This window comes from Macaca mulatta, chromosome 2, assembly GCF_049350105.2.
Source record: "Macaca mulatta isolate MMU2019108-1 chromosome 2, T2T-MMU8v2.0, whole genome shotgun sequence".
In the NCBI taxonomy this organism is placed as follows: domain Eukaryota; kingdom Metazoa; phylum Chordata; class Mammalia; order Primates; family Cercopithecidae; genus Macaca; species Macaca mulatta.
The window spans coordinates 203,592,066-203,609,623 of record NC_133407.1 but is presented as its reverse complement, the minus strand read 5'-3'; the positions used below and the strand labels follow the sequence as shown (position 1 = coordinate 203,609,623).

The following is a 17,558-nucleotide window of genomic DNA, read 5'->3' as shown; positions in this document are numbered from 1 at the left end:
AAACTAACAGTTTTCTTTTTAAATGATAGGCCTTATAATTGGTATAATGTTGAGATGGCTGCAGTGGATGGGCTCACCACGATAATAACATTTTCTCTTTAATATTTTTTCAGAACATTAAGTGACAACCAGAGAGTCTAAAGCTGGGTTACACAGCAGTAATAATATCAGAGTGACACTATTTGCAGCAGCAGGATTGGAATTCTTGCTGTTGAGGTTGGTGGTAGAAAACTCAATTATGGGTGGCTTCTGCTTCAGGCTTAGAAGGTGTGTTGGAACATTTCCTGTTTAGAACTTTCTAACACTTCCTGACTAGAGCTGTTTACAATAGAAACAAACCTCTCCGATTTTGAATTTAGCTAATTTATTGTTATAATTTGTTCATATGTTTCTACTTTCATGTAGACAGAAATTGTATCTTATACCTCTTTTTCTTCAGCAACGGTGTGCCTGTCACCTAGTTGAATTGTCACGTTTGTTGAATAAGTAAAGTAGAATTACACCAGAAGTAAACTATTAAATTTATCAACTTTACTCAGAAAACATATAGCTAAGAAAGATGTATGAATCAATTCACTCACTTATTCAACAAACATTTATTAAGTGACTACAGTATACTATGAGCTAGGAATATGGCAATAAACAAATCTCACCTTGTCTCAAACTTCAGTGGATCCAGGAGTCTGTAGAAGTTTAATTCTTGCTCAATCAGCAATTCCTTTTCACTGAAGACTTGGCAAGAAGGTTGGAGAAGGCAAGAGTGTGTGAACTCAGCAGATGTTTGTGATGCACCTACTGTGTGCCAGAAGCTATGGTGTCACAGGATCTGCCTATCTCCTAGGAAAGGTGAACACCAAAAACATTATTTTAAGCAACAAAAAATGCCAAGTATGCCAAGTGATGGAGAGGCAAAGCACTGGGTCCCAAGAATATAATGGGCACTGGGCCTAGTGCAGGGTCCAGGTGTCTCTGGCATGGTGCGCTCCTAGGTCATTGTTATCCCTCCTTGTTGCTCCTGTTGTCTTCTTCAGTTACATCTGCTTCTCTGCATTTCTTCATTTTACAGTGTGTGGGATGCAGTTATCTCTGAACAGGAATAAGCAACTGTATACCTGTTATGCTGTGCTTGATGCTCTGCATTGATGTACACTGGGCCCAGGTTTCCCTGGTGGACTGCTTGGGGCATTCTGATCATCTGGCTCTGAAGACTTGTTCACAGAGGTGTACTTGCCAGACAGGGAAGCCAGAGATCTGGGGTCAAAGCCAGAGATCTGGGGTCCTTTGTTGAGGCCACTCTCACCCTGCTTATCTTCCCTGACATACCTAACAGATGAAGCTCAGGTGAGCGATGCATGTCTCTTTCTTATTGCTCTTTTAGGACAATTATTTAGATGGAAGTAAATGAAAATAATGTTATTAGGGGATAAGATTGAAATCAATCCCATTTGTAAAAAAGGAAGTAGATTATTTGTGAACTGTAATACTTTATTTTTAGTGAGAAATCACCTTAAAACTTGGAACCTGGATACAGGATAATTACTTCATTCTGCAAATGTTCAAATGTTTAGTAACAAACTATATGCCAGGACTGTGCTAGGTACTAGGGATACATGATTGAATATATAGTATAAGATTCCTTGGAGTTTCATATAAATGGCTAATGCAGCATATAGACAGTGTGGTAAAAAGATATTTCTGAGATGCACAGAGGATAGGTAATAAAGGGTCTTTGAATAATGGATAAATGTGCTTGGACGTTTCACTCAGGGCTGTTGAAGTTTTTGAAAGTCAGTGGTCTCAGAGTTTTGGCATTTTCAGGCCCTGCTAAGTACTTTATTTCTAGCTGATTATTGGCCACCATTACTGATTATCAATTGGCTCTGTCTGATCCAGTAACTCCACCACTGGGTATCTACACAAAGGAAAAGAAATCAATGTATCAGAAAGATGCCTGTACTTGTATGTTTGTTGCAACACTATTCACAGTAGCACAGATATAAATCAACCTAAATGTCCATCAACAGATGATTGTAGAAAGAAAATGTAGAAAATATACACTATGAAATACTATTCAGGCATAAAAAGGAATAAAATCATAACTTTTGGAGACATATGGATGGAACTGGAGGCCATTATTTTAAGTGAAACAAGCCAGACACAGAGTAAACATTATATTTTATCACTCGTAAGTGGGTGCTAAAAGATGTGTAGGTATTGATGTAGAGAGTGGAATGATAATGGAGACTCAGCAGGGTGAGGGGATGGAAGGGGTGAACAGTGAGAAATTACTTCATGGGTACAACGTGCGTTATTTTGGTGATGGATACCCTAAAAGCCCTGACTTCGCCACTGTGCAATCCATGCTTACAGCAAAATTGCACTTGTCACCCATAAATTTATACACGAAAAGTCTTAGACCTCTCTCTTCTCTCATAAGCCTCAGAGCTCAGTGATCCCCTTGGATCTCCTCCGCCTGCTGAGTTTTGACTTTCCTACCTAAGGTGATTTTGGGCACAGATAAGGGAGTGTTTCAGGAAGACGCTCTCAGGCACGCTGCTTCTGAAGAAACAGTAGAGGCTCTTGTGGTGGCCTTTATCTATTCACTGCTTTAAGCAAGGAATAAAGCATCTGTGGCTAAAATGTAAAAAACTGTGCTTCCAACCCACCCTTCAGACCTGACAGAAGAGATTTTACAATTTTAAGGGAGCAGCTTTTTCCTGAACCAAAAGGGCAGAGTAGTACAAAGGCCAGTGTCATGTAAGCACCTTTCCCCATCTGTAACATAACTCTCAGATACTATTCTCACAGCTGGAATCGGTACAATGTTTTGACTGAGGTACTGGAAAAGCCTATGAGCTCATTATCATTTGACCATATGAATAATGTAAAATTTAGGCAGAATTTTATTTGAAAGAATTATTTATACAAGTTTTAGTTAGCTGATTTATATTGCGGTTATTTCAAACAATAAAAATCAGATTGTTATGTTGTTAGCTAGAAATATTTACAATAACACGTGGTCTTGATTATCTCACATGATGAATTGAAGATGAAAGAAAAAAGTTTATCTTAGGGAACTCTATGACAGTTTCTGTTTAACTTTGCCTAATAGTGACTTCAAACTGTTGTGCATATAGAGGGAACTCCTGACTGAAGAGACTTTTTTTGACTATTATGCTGCATTTATTATTGTAACTTTTTAAGATCTGGGGGAACATACCTTTAGTCTCAGTTGGCCCAGTAAATGTTTTGGAGTCAGCTTCTGTGTCATGTGCTGAGTACTGAAGCAACAGTGGAGACAAGGCTGCTGCCCTCGCAGAGTCTGGGGGAGAAAATCTGATGGAGTATGGCAGGGAACACGCTGGGAGCATCCCAGGATGCCAAAAGCGCACACAGATGGAACACCTAAGTTAGAACGGGGGAGGGTCAGACAAGGAGAGGTGTCAGGAAAAACAAGGAAAGATCTGCAGGAATAGAAACACTCTTGAGAAATCCATGGGAAATGAAAAGAGAATGGCTGAGCAGCAGCAGACTGTCAAGAAGGAAACCAAGAAGTAGCAGCCAAAGAGGTTGATGGAGAACGAGGAGAAAGATGGTGACACTGAAGCCAAGGAAAGGAAAGTGTTTCAACATTTCTGGAAAACATATCACATGCTCTGTCTTAACCTTGCTGTTTTACCAGTCATATAGCCACATTCCTGGTTCTGAGATGTCCAGCACTAAAGATGTTTCTTTTAGTTTGCTTAACCCAGCATTTGCCAGAATAATCTGGGCTCGGTGTGAGTGTGTGCGTGTGTGCACGCACGCCTGTGTGTTCCACTAATATATCACTGGGGCTAGTGTTCTATACAACATAATTATAAAACACTAGTTTTTAAAACACTGGTTTTATCCATCCTATGTTCAGCTGCAGCAATACTTACAAAGGTCAACTTTGATCACGTGTCTTAGTTAATAAAGAAAACAAAACAAACTAATGAATAAAACCCACCCTGCAGTGGCTCTTCATTACCTGTACAATGGAGCCCACCTGGCTTGGCCTCAGTGCCCTGTGCTGACCTGGCCTTGCTGCCATCTGCCTGCTCCTTTGCCTCCCCTTTCCTCCTGGAGAAGGTAGGGATGATCTGAGCTTTGGCCAGCATGGAACATGTGTCCTTCTCCTAAAGCAGACCACGTTTTCCTGAGTCCACTTTAATCTCTTTTAAAGGTATAGATCAAACAATTTGTATTTTCTGGCCTCTCCTTTTCTCCCCTTCCAATCTCCATAGAAAGATCTGACCTTTCCTTAAAGTTTTTGGTCAGGTCCCACTCTGTTTGCAGTTTTCCTGGTACGTACTTTACTGGTACATGAATTTTGCTATACCAGCCCAGGTTTTTCATTTATGTCTCATTTTATAACATCTTTTTTCTCTTAGAGCTTACTTCACTTATTTATTCAATCTTTCCACAATATAATTGTATGTCATATAATTTTATATTTATTTTCATTTCAAATTAAAATAATAATTTTATCATTATTTTCATTGGTATTTATATATCTTTTCTGTAAAAATGGAGACTTTCTAAATAGATCTTTATTAATGTTGAAAGGACAAAGCTTTCAAAGCTTTAAGTCTTTGTCTCAGCCAAAGGGAGTTCCCCGCATGAATGAAGGAATGAAACACTTGCATTGTTGCATTAGATATTATTACAGAGAAAGAGAAACATGTAATGGAAAATTGCTAACTTTGCCTCAGGGAGATCAGGATGATTCACTGAGAAAGTTTGAATTGGTTTACAAAGCATGGTTCTGAGTTTTCTAGGAGAAGGAGAAAAGTTAGGGTAGGGCATAAGAAGTAATGCCCACATAAAAAAGTTAGAGAGATCTCATATTAACAACCTAACATCACAACTGAAAGAATTAGAAAAGCAAGAAGAAATCAACCACAAAGCTTGCAGAAGACAAGAAATAACTAAAATCAGAGGTGAATGGAAAGAAATTGAGACATAAAAAACTGTTCAAATGATCACTTAATCAAGGTTTTTTGAAAAAATTAATAAGATAGATAGGCACTAGCTAGACTAATAAAGAAGAGAGAAGATTCAAATAAATGCAATTATAAATGATGAAGGGAATGTTACCACTGACCCCACAGAAATAAAAATAACAATCAACAACTATTACGAACACCTCTACACACACAAACTAGAAACCCTCGAAGAGATGAATACATTCCTGAACACATACGCCCTCTCAAGACTGAAGCAGGAAGAAATTCAGTCCCTGAGCAGACCAATAATGATCTCCAAAAATTGAATCAGTAAAAAACAGCCTACCAACCAAGAAAAAAAAAATCCCAGGACCTCATAGATTAACAGTCAAATTTTAACAGATGTACAAAGACCTAGTACCATTCCTACTAAAACTATTTCAAGAAATAGTGGAGGAGGGACTTCTTCCCAACTTGTTCTACGAGGCCAGCATCATCCTGATACCAAAGCCTGGCTGTGACACAACAAAAAAAGAAAGCTTCAGGCCAGTATCCTTGATGAACATCCATTCCATAACCCACAACAAAATCCCTGCAAACCGAATCCAGCAGCACATCAAAAGGGTAATTGACCACAGTGAAGTAGGCTTCTTCCCTGAATGGAAGGTTGGTCCATCATGGGCAAATCAATAAAATGTGATTCATAACATAAATAAAACGAAAGATAAGAACCACACAATTGTCTCAATAGATGCAGAAAAGGCTTTCAGTAAAAATTGAACAATGCTTCATGTTAAAAACTCTTAATAAATGAGGTATTGAAGGAACATACCTCAAATAAAGGCCACCTATGACAAACTCACAGCCAACACTATACCAAATGGGAAAAATCTGGAAGCATTCTCCTTGAAACCAGCACAAGACAAGGATGCCCTCTCTCACCACTCTTATTCAACATAGTATTAGAAGTCCTTGCTGGAGCAATCAGACAAGAGAAATAAATAAAGGGTATTTAAATAGAAAGAGAAGTCTAACTACCTCTGTTTGCAGACCACATAATTCTCTATTTAAACCCTATAGTTGTGACCCAAAAAGCTCCTTAAGTTGATAACAACTTCCACATGGTTTCAGTACACAAAATTTGCTAGCATTCCTATTCACCAGAAGAGCCAAACTGGGACAAATCAGAGAGGCAATTTTATTCACAATTTCCACAAAAAGAATAAAATACCTAGGAATACAGCTAACCAGGGAGGTAAAAGATCTCTACAATGAAAATTACAAAACACTACTCAAAGAAGTCAGAGAAGACACAAACAAATGAAAAATTATTCCATGTTAATGGAGAGAAAGAACTAATATCATTTAAATGGCCATGCTGCCCAAAGCTATTCCTAGTAAACTACCAATGACATGCTTCACGGAATTAGAAAAAGCTATTTAACAATTTATATAGAACCAAGAAAGAACCTAAGTAGCCAAAGCAATCCTAAGCAAAAAGAACAAAGCTTGAGGCATCACATTACCCGACTTCAAACCATACTATAGCACTACAGTAGCCCAAACAGCATGGTACTGGTACAAAAACAGACACACACACCAATGGAACAGTGTAGAGAGCCCAGAAATAAGACCACACACCTACAACCATGTAATGTTTGACAAAGCTGGCAAAAACAAGCAATGGGGAAAAGTCTCCCTATTCCATAAATGGTTCTGGGATAACTGGCAAGCCATATGCAGAAGATTGAAGCTGGACTTCTTCCTTACACCATATACAAAAACCAACTCAAGATGGATTAAAAACTTAAACATAAAACCCAAAACTATAAAAACCCTGGAAGACAACCTAGGCAATACCACCCTGGACATAAAAGCAGGGAAAGATTTCATGATAAAGGCATCAGAAACAATTATAACAAGTGCAAATATTGACAAGTGGCATCTAATTAAACTTAAAAGTTCTGCTCAGCAAAAGAAATTATCGATAGAGTGAAGAGACAACCTGCAGACTGAGAAAACATGTTTACAAACTATGTATCTGACAAAGGTCTAATATTCAACACAAGGAACTTAAATAAATTTACAAGAGAAAAATAAACAACCCTCCTAAAAAGTGGTCAAAGAATTGTCTACTCACGTTCTTAGTCTACTTTTTGATGGGATTGTTTGTTTTTTTCTTGGTAATTTGTTTGAGCTCGTTGTAGAATCTGGATATTAGTCCTTTGTCAGATATACAGGTTGTGAAGATTTTTCTCCCATTCTGTGAATTGTCTGTTTACTCTGCTGTTCCTTTTGTCATGAAAAAGCTCTTTAGTTTAATTAAATTCCACCTATTTATCTTTGTTTTTCTTGCATTTGCTTTTGGAATCTTGGTCATGAAATCCTTGCCTAAGCCAATGTCTAAAGGTTTTTTTTCGATGTCATCTTCCAGAATTTTTATAGTTTCAGGTCTTAGATTTAAGTCCTTGATCCATCTCGTGTTGATTTTTGTATAGGGTAAGAGATGAAGATCCAGTTTCATTCTCCTACATGTGTCTTGCCAATTATCCCAGCACCATTTGTTGAGTAGGGTGTTCTTTCCCTACTTTGTTTTTGTTTGCTCTGTCAAAGATCAGATGGCTGTAAACATTTGGGTTAATTTCTGCATTCTCTGTTATGTTCCACTTGTCTATGTACTTATTTTTATACCAGAACTATACTGTTTTGGTGACTATGGTCTGTTTGAAATGAGGTAATGTGATGCCTTCTGATTTGTTCTTTTTTCTTAGTATTGCTTTGGCCATGCGGGCTCTTTTATGGTTCCATATGAATTTTAAAACTGTTTTTTGTAGTTCTGTGAAGAATGATGGTGGTATTTTGATGGCAATTGCATTGAATGTGTAGATTGCTTTTGGCAGTATGGTCATACACAATTCTTAGAAGGTATACAAATGGCCAACAGACATATGAAAAAATGCTCAACATCCCTAATAATCAGGGAAATGTAAATTACAACCACGATGCGATACCACCTTACTCCCACAAGAATGGTCATAATAAAAAAATGTAAACATAATAGATGTTGGTGTGAATGTGGTGAAAAGGGAACACTTCTACACTGCCAGTGGAAATGTAAAGTAGTACAACCACTATGGAAAACAGTGTGGAGATTCCTTAAAGAACTAAAAGTAGAAGTGCCATTTGATCCTGCAATCCCACTACTGGCTATGTACCCAGAGGAAAAAAAGAAGTTATTATTCAAAAAAGATACTTTTACACATGTATTTATAGCAGCACAATTTGCAACTGCAAAAATGTAGAACCAATCCAAATGCCCATCAACCAATGAGTGGATAAAGAAACTGTGGTATATATGTAGGATGGAGTACTACTCAGCCATAAAAAGAAATGAATTAATGGCAATTGCAGCAACCTGGATGGGACTGAAGACTATTAATTTAAGTGAAGTAACTCAGGAATGGAAAACCAAACATCATATATTCTCACTTATAAGAGGGGGCTAAGCTATAAGGATGCAAAGGCATAAGAATAACAATGGACTTTGGACACTCACGGGGAAAGGGGTAAAGGGGGTGATGGATAAAAGGCTACAAATTGGATTCAGTGTATACTGATGAAGTGATGGATGTACCAAAATTTTACAAATCACCAATAAAGAACTTACTAATGTAACCAAATACCACCTGTTGCCCCAAAACCTATGGAAATAAAAAAAAATTTAAAAGGTGGGCAAAAGACATGAACACTTTTCAAAAGAATACATACATTTGACCAACAACCATAGAATACAAAGCTCAATATCACTGATCATTAGAGAAATGCAAATCAAAGGCAAAGTGAGACACCATCTCACACCAGTCAGAATGGCTACTATTAAAAAGTCAAAAAATAACAGATGCTGGCAAGGTTGTGCAGAAAGACAACATATACAATGTTGGAGTGTACACTGGCCCTACCATTGTGGAAAGCAGTATGGTAACTCCTCGAAAGAGCTAAAAGCAGAACCATCACTTGACCCATCAATCTCATTACTGGGTATATACCCAGAGGTATATAAATTGTTCTACATAAAGACACAAGCATGTAAATATTTATTGCAGCACTATTCACAATAGTAAAGACATGGAATCAACCTAAATGCCCATCAATGACAGGTTGAATAAAGATAATGTGGGACATTGTAGAGGAAAAATTAAATATAAATTTGAACTCAATTGAACATGGACACAGACAACGGTCACTAAGACCCGGAACAAGTTGTGTGAGCCCCTTGAGGCATTCATTCAGCGCTGCTTCGGAGAACTAGTTATTGAAAAACAACAGACAATTACAAAAACAATTGTACCACCACGCTGGGCTAATTTTTGTATTTTTAGTAGAGAGGGGGTTTTACCATGTTGGTCAGGTTGGTCTCAAACTCTTGGATTCAAGGGACCTGCCTGCCTCGGCCTTCCAAGGTGCTGGGACTACAGGTGTAAGCAACTGCGTCCAGCCTAAAGTGTAGTATAAATCTAGTGTTTTGTTGTTGGTTTTCTATCTAGACAATCTGTTCAGTGCTGAGAATGGGGTGTTGAATTCTCCAGCTATTGTATTAGCATCTATGTCTCCCTTTAGATCTAATAATATTTGGTTTATATTATATATCTTGGTGCTCTACTGTTGGGTGCATATATATTTAGAACTGTTACGTCCTCTTGCTGAATTGATCCCTTTTTCATTATATAACAGCCTTCGTCTTTTTAAAATTACTTTTGACTTAAAGTTTGTTTTATCTGATACGAGTACAGCTACCCTGTTTGCTTTTAGTTTCTGTTTGCATGTAATATCTTTTCCCACCTTTCCAGTCTATGTGTGTCTTTACAGATGAAGTGAATTTCTTGTAGGCAACCTACAGTTGGGCCATGTTTTTTAATCCATTCAGCCAGTCTATATATTTAAAGGGGGGAAAATTAATCAGTTTACATTCAAGACTATTATTGATAGGTGAGGACTTCTGTCATATTGTTAACTATTTTCTGTTTTTTTAATATATCCTTTGTTTCTTTCTTCCCCTCTTATTGTTCATCCTTATAATTTGGTGGTCTTTCTGTAGTGATAAAGTTTGATTCTTTTCTCTTTCTCCCTTTGTGTGTGCTCTACCAGTGAGTTTTATACTGTTTTGTGTTTTCTTGATAGTAATTATCATTTCACTTCCAGAGGTGGGACTCCCTTGGGCATTTCTTATAAAGCTGGTCTAGTGGTGATGAATTCTGTCAGTTTTTGTTTGTCTGAGACATGTCAGGACTTTAGATTCAGGGCCTGATTCTAGTTCCCTGCCCTGTGGCAACAAATAGAAACAGATCCCTGGTACCCTGCTTAGGTACTAAGCCAGCTAGTTGTGAGCAGATGAGAAAATCAAATCCTTCTATTTTGCCAGGGATTCAGTCCCAGGATTGTAAATATTACATTTTGCTTTTCATTTCACAGAACTGTGAGATTAGAAGGTGAGCTGGGCAGCCTGCCCAGCAAGACATTATGATGTATACAACACAGTGAACTATGAAGGAGGTGTCTTTAAAGGCATTTACAGCACATACCTGATTTTGTTTATTTCCATTTTGCTCTTTATTTGTAGTAGTAGATAAGGAATTAAGAAAGAAAAAAGAAGTGCTTTGACTAGCTCTTTTGCCTTTGAAAGTAGCATTAGTAAAATCTCCTCTTCTTTTTTATTCTTATAAACTTTACCCAATTCACTCTTCCCCTCAGCCCATCTGTGTTCACTTGATGTTCTTGCTGCTCTCAGTTTTTAAAAGCTTATTCTAAAATTACATGAGAGCAACCCGATTTTGATAAAATTAGAATTCTGGTAGGGATGGCTTACCATGAGGCTGTTGAGAGAGAGGCCCAGGAAGACTTTTGTACTTTTTATTTCAACCTCTCTCAGTTAAACTTACAATTTGGTAGATGATATAATTACCTCCCTTGGGCAGGTCTGTATCTCTGCCTTGGAGAAATAAAATAACAAAGTCCAAAGTAGTCTCCTCATTCAAAGGTGTTGCAAATGAAGGCTGTTTTGATCTTCATGTATTAGCATTTGGGTTTTAATCTTTCTGGGACTCCTGATAGAAAATTCCTTTAAATTTATTGTATAATTCTAAAATATTGGACATATTTGCCTCAAGCATCTGTCAATATCCTTATTATTTTAACTCCACTCCACACTGCCCTCATTAGTCATCAGGTCCTACTGATTTTTAACTCCTAAGTATTTCTCAAATCTGTCTCCTCAGTATGTATTGTTGGTTATATAACTCCATCTCCATTGTCACTGTGCTACTTTAGACCATCTTTTCTTGTCTAGATCAGTGCCTGGCTTATATTATGAGCTTTGTAAAGTTGGATCAATGAATGAATGATTCATAATCTGGACAACTGCACTCTAACACTTAACTGAATAAAGTATCTTAGATCTATCTTCCATGTAAAAGCAACTATCTAAAATGAAAATCTTACTTTGATAATCTCCAGCTTAATAAACCTCTTAGATGGCTCCCAGACATCCCCAAAACCACCCCTCATTGCACTGATCAAAAAAATAAAATTTTAAAATTTTAAAACTAAAAAAATTAAACATTTCATTGGTCAAAAAGCAAAAACAAAAATGATCTCTGAGCTTGCCTCGCTCATACCCCAGCCTGCTGTGCACCCCTCTCTCACCCCCAGCCTACAGGGACCACCCAACAACCTCTTCTTTGCTACATAACCCTTACCCTCCGTCTTCAAGACTCATACTTTCTCCTTAGAAAACTTTCCCCCCACTTCCTGGAAACAGTAGATTCTTTCTTGCTTATGGTTTTTGTAATGACATCAGCCATTTAGAATTCATGATGTCTCCAGGCCCCACTGTCTGCCTTTCCACAGATCTTGCTCAGATAATCCATCAGGATTTAGTCACAGATCCAAAGTAATGAGCTACAAGGGAGCTTCAGGCTTGGTCTCTTTGGGTTGAAGCTAGAAAACTAATCTAAACTAATCACAAAAAACGAAGCCGACTAATAGTCAACCCATACATCCTAGGAATAACTATTGCTTTTTTTGCCCCCAGCCAGTCTCTCCTTCTTTACATTTCTTTTAAACACAGTATATTAACACAACACTGTGTGACAACTGGGATTCAGAAAACCTAGATATAGGTCTCCACCAGCTATGCTATGAGTCAGCCATGAAAACTCTCTGGGCCTCATTGACTGAATCTGTAAAATCTGACTTGATGAGGATTATATTCATTGAACTCTGAGGTCCTGTCCATTTCTTACACCCTGACTCAGAGACCGCACAGAACCCCTAACCCAGACGTTCTTAACTAGGCTTCCTGTATGTCTGGGAAGGTGATGAAAGAACTTCAAGGGGATCATTAGCTCTTTAAATTCTATGTAAAATCCAAGGCAGGGTGCAGTGGCTCATGCCTGTAATCCCAGCACTTTGGGAGGCCGAGACGGGTAGATTGCCTGAGCTCAGGAATTCAAGACCGGCCTGGGCAACATGGTGAAATCCCGTCTCTATTAAAATACAAAATAATCAGCTGGGTGTGGTGGCACGTGCCTGTAGTCCCAGCTACTCAGGAGGTTGAGACATGAGAATTGCTTGAACCCTGGAGGCAGAGGAGGCTGCAGTGAGCTGAGATCGTGCCACTGCACTCCAGCCTGGCGACAGAGTGAGACTCCATCTCAAAAAAGAAAAAAAACAAGAAAGAAACCACGATGAGATGCCATCTCACACTAGTCAGAATGGCTATAGTTAAAGAGTCAAACAATAAATGCTGGTGAGGTTGTAGAGAAATGGGAACTTATACACTGTTGGTGGGAGTGTAGTTCAACCATTATGGAAAGCAGTTTGGCAACTCCTCAAAGAGCTAACAGCAGAACTACCATTCAATAGGTCTGCTTGCAATCCCATTACTGTGTATATTCCCAGAGACATAGAAATTATTCTCCCATAAAGACACATACATTCAAATGTTCATTGCAGCCCTATTCACAATAGCAGACATGGAATCAACCTAAATACGATCAGTAACAGATTAGATAAAATGTGCCACATATACATTATGGAATACTATGCAGTCATAAAATAAAGAGATTATGTCTTTTTTGGCAACATGGATGTAGCTGGAGGCTATTATCCTTAGCAAACTAACACAGGAACAGAAAACCAAATACCACATGTTCTCAGTTGTAAGTAGGAACTAAATAAGAACTTAGGAACTCAAAGAGGAAAACAACAGACATTCAGGTCCATTTGAAATTAGAGGGTGGGAGGAGGGAGGGAAGAAAAAAGATAGCTATTGGGTACTGGGCTTAATATCTGGGTGATAAAATCATCTGTACAGTGAACCCCTGCGACATATGTTTACCTTGTAACAAACCTTCACATGTAACCCCAAACCTAATATAAAAGTTTTAAAAAGTTAAACTTTAAAAACTCTTAGGAAAAAGGATATGCAAAAATCTTGTAACATTAAATTTGGTGATGGTTTCTTGATGGTTACACCAAAAGCATAGGCCACAAAATAAAAAACAGATAAACTGGACTTGATTAAAATATGAAACTTTTGTTTTTTTGATATGAAAAACACTCAGCTGTGTTTTTTGATTTTAAAAAAAAGCACCTCTACTAAAATTTGTTAAGAAAAGCATGAACGACAGAGTGAAATGACAACCAGCAAATGGGAGAAAAGATTTGCAAATCATGTATCTGACTAGGTATATAAGGTATAATATAATAGGCAGAATGTATAAAGAACTTCTAAGGCTCAACAACAGAACAAAACAACAACAGCATTTATAAAAAGGAAGAGGACTTTAATCTATATTGGGTCAATAAGTTTACAGAAAAATGCTCAGCATCACCAGTCATGAGGGACACGCACATCAAAACCAAAATGAGATACCCAGTTAAATCTATTAGGGCAGCTATATAAAAACCAAAATAACAAAAAATGAAAAAGAACAAGTACTGGCTAGGATGTGGGGGAAGTGGAACCCTGGTGCATGGCTGTTGAGAATATAAAATGGTTTATCGACTATGACAAATAATTTGGCAGTTCATCAGAAAGTTCTACATAGAATTACCACGTTTCAGCAACAGGTGGAACACTTCCATATGTTTCAACTACAAGTGTACCCAAAATAATTAAATGCAAGGACTTAAGCTGCAACCTCTGCCTCTGGGGTGTAAGCGATTCTCGTCCCTCAGTTTCCCAATAGCTGGGGCTACAAGGATGGAGACCACATCTAGCTAATTTTTAAATTTTTAGTAGAGACGGGGTTTCGCCATGTTGCCCAGGCTGGTCTCAAACTCCTGAGCTTAAGTGATTTGTCTGCCTCGGCCTCCCAAAGTTTTGGATTACGGGTGGGAGCCACCATGTCTGGCCCCTGTTATTCAATCTAAGAACTGTAGGTTTTAAAATTTTATTCACTTATGCACTGATACTTTCACACCAATTTTTATAGTAGCATCATTTACAGTACAAAATGTAAAAACAAATCCAGATATCTTCTAAGAGATAAATAGATAAAGAAAATGTGGTATGGACACAAAAAGGAATATTATTTAGCCTAAAAATGAATCCAGTGCTGATGGGCATGATGGCTCATGCTTATAATCTCAGAACTTGGGAGGCAAAGATGAGAGGATTTCTTGAGACTGGGACTTTGAGCCCAGCCTGAGCAACATAGCAAAATGCTGTCTCTACAAATGTACAAAAATGTGCTGGCCTTGATGGTGAGTGCCTGTGGTTCCAGCCACAGGGGAGGTCCATCTGCTTCAGAAGGATCACTTGAGCCTGGGGAGTTTGAGGCAGCAGTGAGTCATGATTGCATTGCTGTGCACTCCAGCCTGGGTGACAAAGAGAGGCTCCATCTCAAAAAAAAAAAAAAAAAAAAAAAAAAAAAAAAAAAGCAATGCTGATACATGCTACAATATGGATGAATCTTGAAGACATTCTACTATGTAAAATAATCCAAATGCAAAAGGATAAATATTTAATGCCAAACTGTGTGTGTAGGGGAATGTCATACAAGGCTGGCCCATTCTCAGCAGGAGCACATTGTTAGGATGTTAGAATATTGGTGGCTCATTATGTTTACACACCAGGTTATGGCTGGCAAAGTAGAGAGGCAAGTGCTGCTGTGGTACTCATCTACCCCAATGATTGTTCTGAGTCCTGGGACTGTTATCTGGTGCCTTCCAAGGCTGAAGGTCTGTGTAGACATAATCCTATGCCTCATCTGGGGAGCAGAAAGTTGCATGGGGTATAAGGAGCAGCAGTGATGGCCAGCCATAGCTCTGAGGCTTCCAAATCTGGCTGCCAGTTACTGTCTGTGCAGAGCTCCACACAGGAGATTGGCAAAAGGATGTTAATGGGGTAACACTGTTTCATCTGGCGAGGGGCAAAAGCTTGCTGCTGCCAACAAAGGCCAGCATTGAAATGAGGTGAGTGGAAGAACAGAGGGTTCTCCAAATCAGCCCAGAGATGGCTGAGAAAGGGCCCCTGCACAGACACTGCCATAGCAACTCTAAAGGGCTCTGTCCCATATATTAACACACATATATATACGTACATGAATACACACACAGATACAGACGTAGATGTAGATATTTACTCTATTGCTTCTATTTCTCTAATACAACCTATAACTAGCAAAAGACTGCATAAGTTATCGAAAACATACTAACAAGAAAAGTCCAGAACCAGATGGCTTCACTGATGTATTGTTTTAAACATTAAAAGCTGTAACTCCAATGTTTCTCACTCTAACAATTGCAGTTAGTCAATGCAATATACCAACTCAGTAGAAGGAATTTTAGAAAACAACATGATCATTTCAATTGATAGAGAAAAATTTGACATAATCCAAAACACCTTTATGATAACAGCACTTAGTAAACTAGATAGAGACTAAAACTTCCTCAACATTAATAAAAAGTACATATAAAAAACTCAAAACTACCATTACATGCAATAGTGAAAGACTAAAAACTTCCTCCCTAAGATCAGGAACAAGACAATGATAGTTGCGTTCATCACTTCCGATCAAAATTGTAATACAAATCAGGACAGAATAATTGAGAAATACAAAAGAAACACTCAAATTGGAAAAAAAAAATAAGCTTATTTCTACATATAGATTATATATAATTGAAGTCCTAAGTACTAATAGTAAAACTGTTAACAGTAATACAGCTGCAGGAGCTGTTGACAACCATTTAGTTCATGTATTTTAGCCTTTTTTTTTTTTTTTTTTTTTTTTTGAGATAGAGTTTGGCTCTTGTTGCCCAGGCTGGAGTGCAATGGCGTGATCTCGGCTCACCGCAACCTCCACTTTCCGCATTCAAGCGATTCTCCTGCCTCAGCCTCTCGAGTAGCTGGGATTACAGGCATGACCACCACACCCGGCTGATTTCATACTTTTAGTAGAGACAGGGTTTCACCATGTTGGTCAGGCTGGTCTCCAACTCCCGACCTCAGGTGATCCACCTGCCTCTGCCTCCTGAAGTGCTGGGATTACAGGCGTGAGCCACGGCGCCCGGCCCACTCTAACCAATTTTTTAGCTTGGGTTGCTTTCCCATGCACCTTATAAAAACATTTCCTTCATGCCCCTCGCGTGGGGTGGGTGCTTTCCATTTCACCAGTCACTGTTTGCTCAAATAAACTGGTTAACGTTTTAACATGGACTCCCTTTAATTTTTCACAAGACAGACTGGGGACCCCACGGGCCGCAGCTCCTCCCACGCACACACCGTTTCGGGTTTCTGCCCTGATGATCCACCTGGCGCCCCGGACGATCTGGGGAACACTCAGGGCTTTGGGCGGGTAGCAGGACTCCGCGCAGGGACGGGCCCTGATGGCACGGGCGGGATGCGGAGGCCCCCGCTGCTGGCCCAGCCACCATCCTGCAGCCACAGGGGACTGAGGGACACGCTGCGCCCGAGACTCGGAGCTGACCTTGGGGAGGCCGATCCTGCCGGTTTCACAGCCTGCTCTCCCCTCTTGGGACGCCGAACCCCGCATACTCACCATTTCCCAGCTTCCAGGAGGTCCTGGCATCTTAGCGATGCGTCCCCAAGGACAGCAGATCACAGGGCAACAGAGGCTGTGAGGAGTCGCCCGGAGCTCCCGAGGTGGAGAAGGTGGAAGAGTGGAGATGAGATAGATCCCAAGTTCCGGCGCGAGCAAGAGACAAAGTTCCGGCCAAAGGCTGGAAGCCATGCCCGCCCCTCCTCTCCAACGGCCCGCCTGATTGGAGGGTTCCCACGCTGGCGCCACTGACTGGATAACCCTAACCCCCACCAGGGGGGCGGATCACGAGGTGAGGAGATCCAGACCATCCTGGCTAACACGGTGAAACCCTATCTCTCCTGAAAAATTAAAAAAATAAAAAATAAAAAATAAAAAAAGCCTAGTGTGGTGGCAGGCACCTGTTGTCCCAGTTACTCAGGAGGCTGAGGCAGGAGAACAGCGTGAACCCAGGAGGCAGAGGTTGCAGTGAGCCGAGATAGCGCCACTGCACTCCAGCCTGGGTGACAGGGCAAGACTCCGTCTC

General features: G+C 39.5%; 1 long non-coding RNA gene across 1 annotated transcript; it reads right to left on the bottom strand.

Moving 5' to 3' along the window:
* Positions 1 to 844: 844 nt before the first annotated feature.
* Positions 845 to 17,185, bottom strand: LOC144339556 (uncharacterized). Its single transcript, XR_013414608.1, has 3 exons — positions 17,033 to 17,185; positions 3,221 to 3,405; positions 845 to 1,912 (listed from the first exon to the last, which is right to left on the bottom strand). It is a non-coding gene; the product is annotated as an uncharacterized LOC144339556 (long non-coding RNA).
* Positions 17,186 to 17,558: the final 373 nt, after the last annotated feature.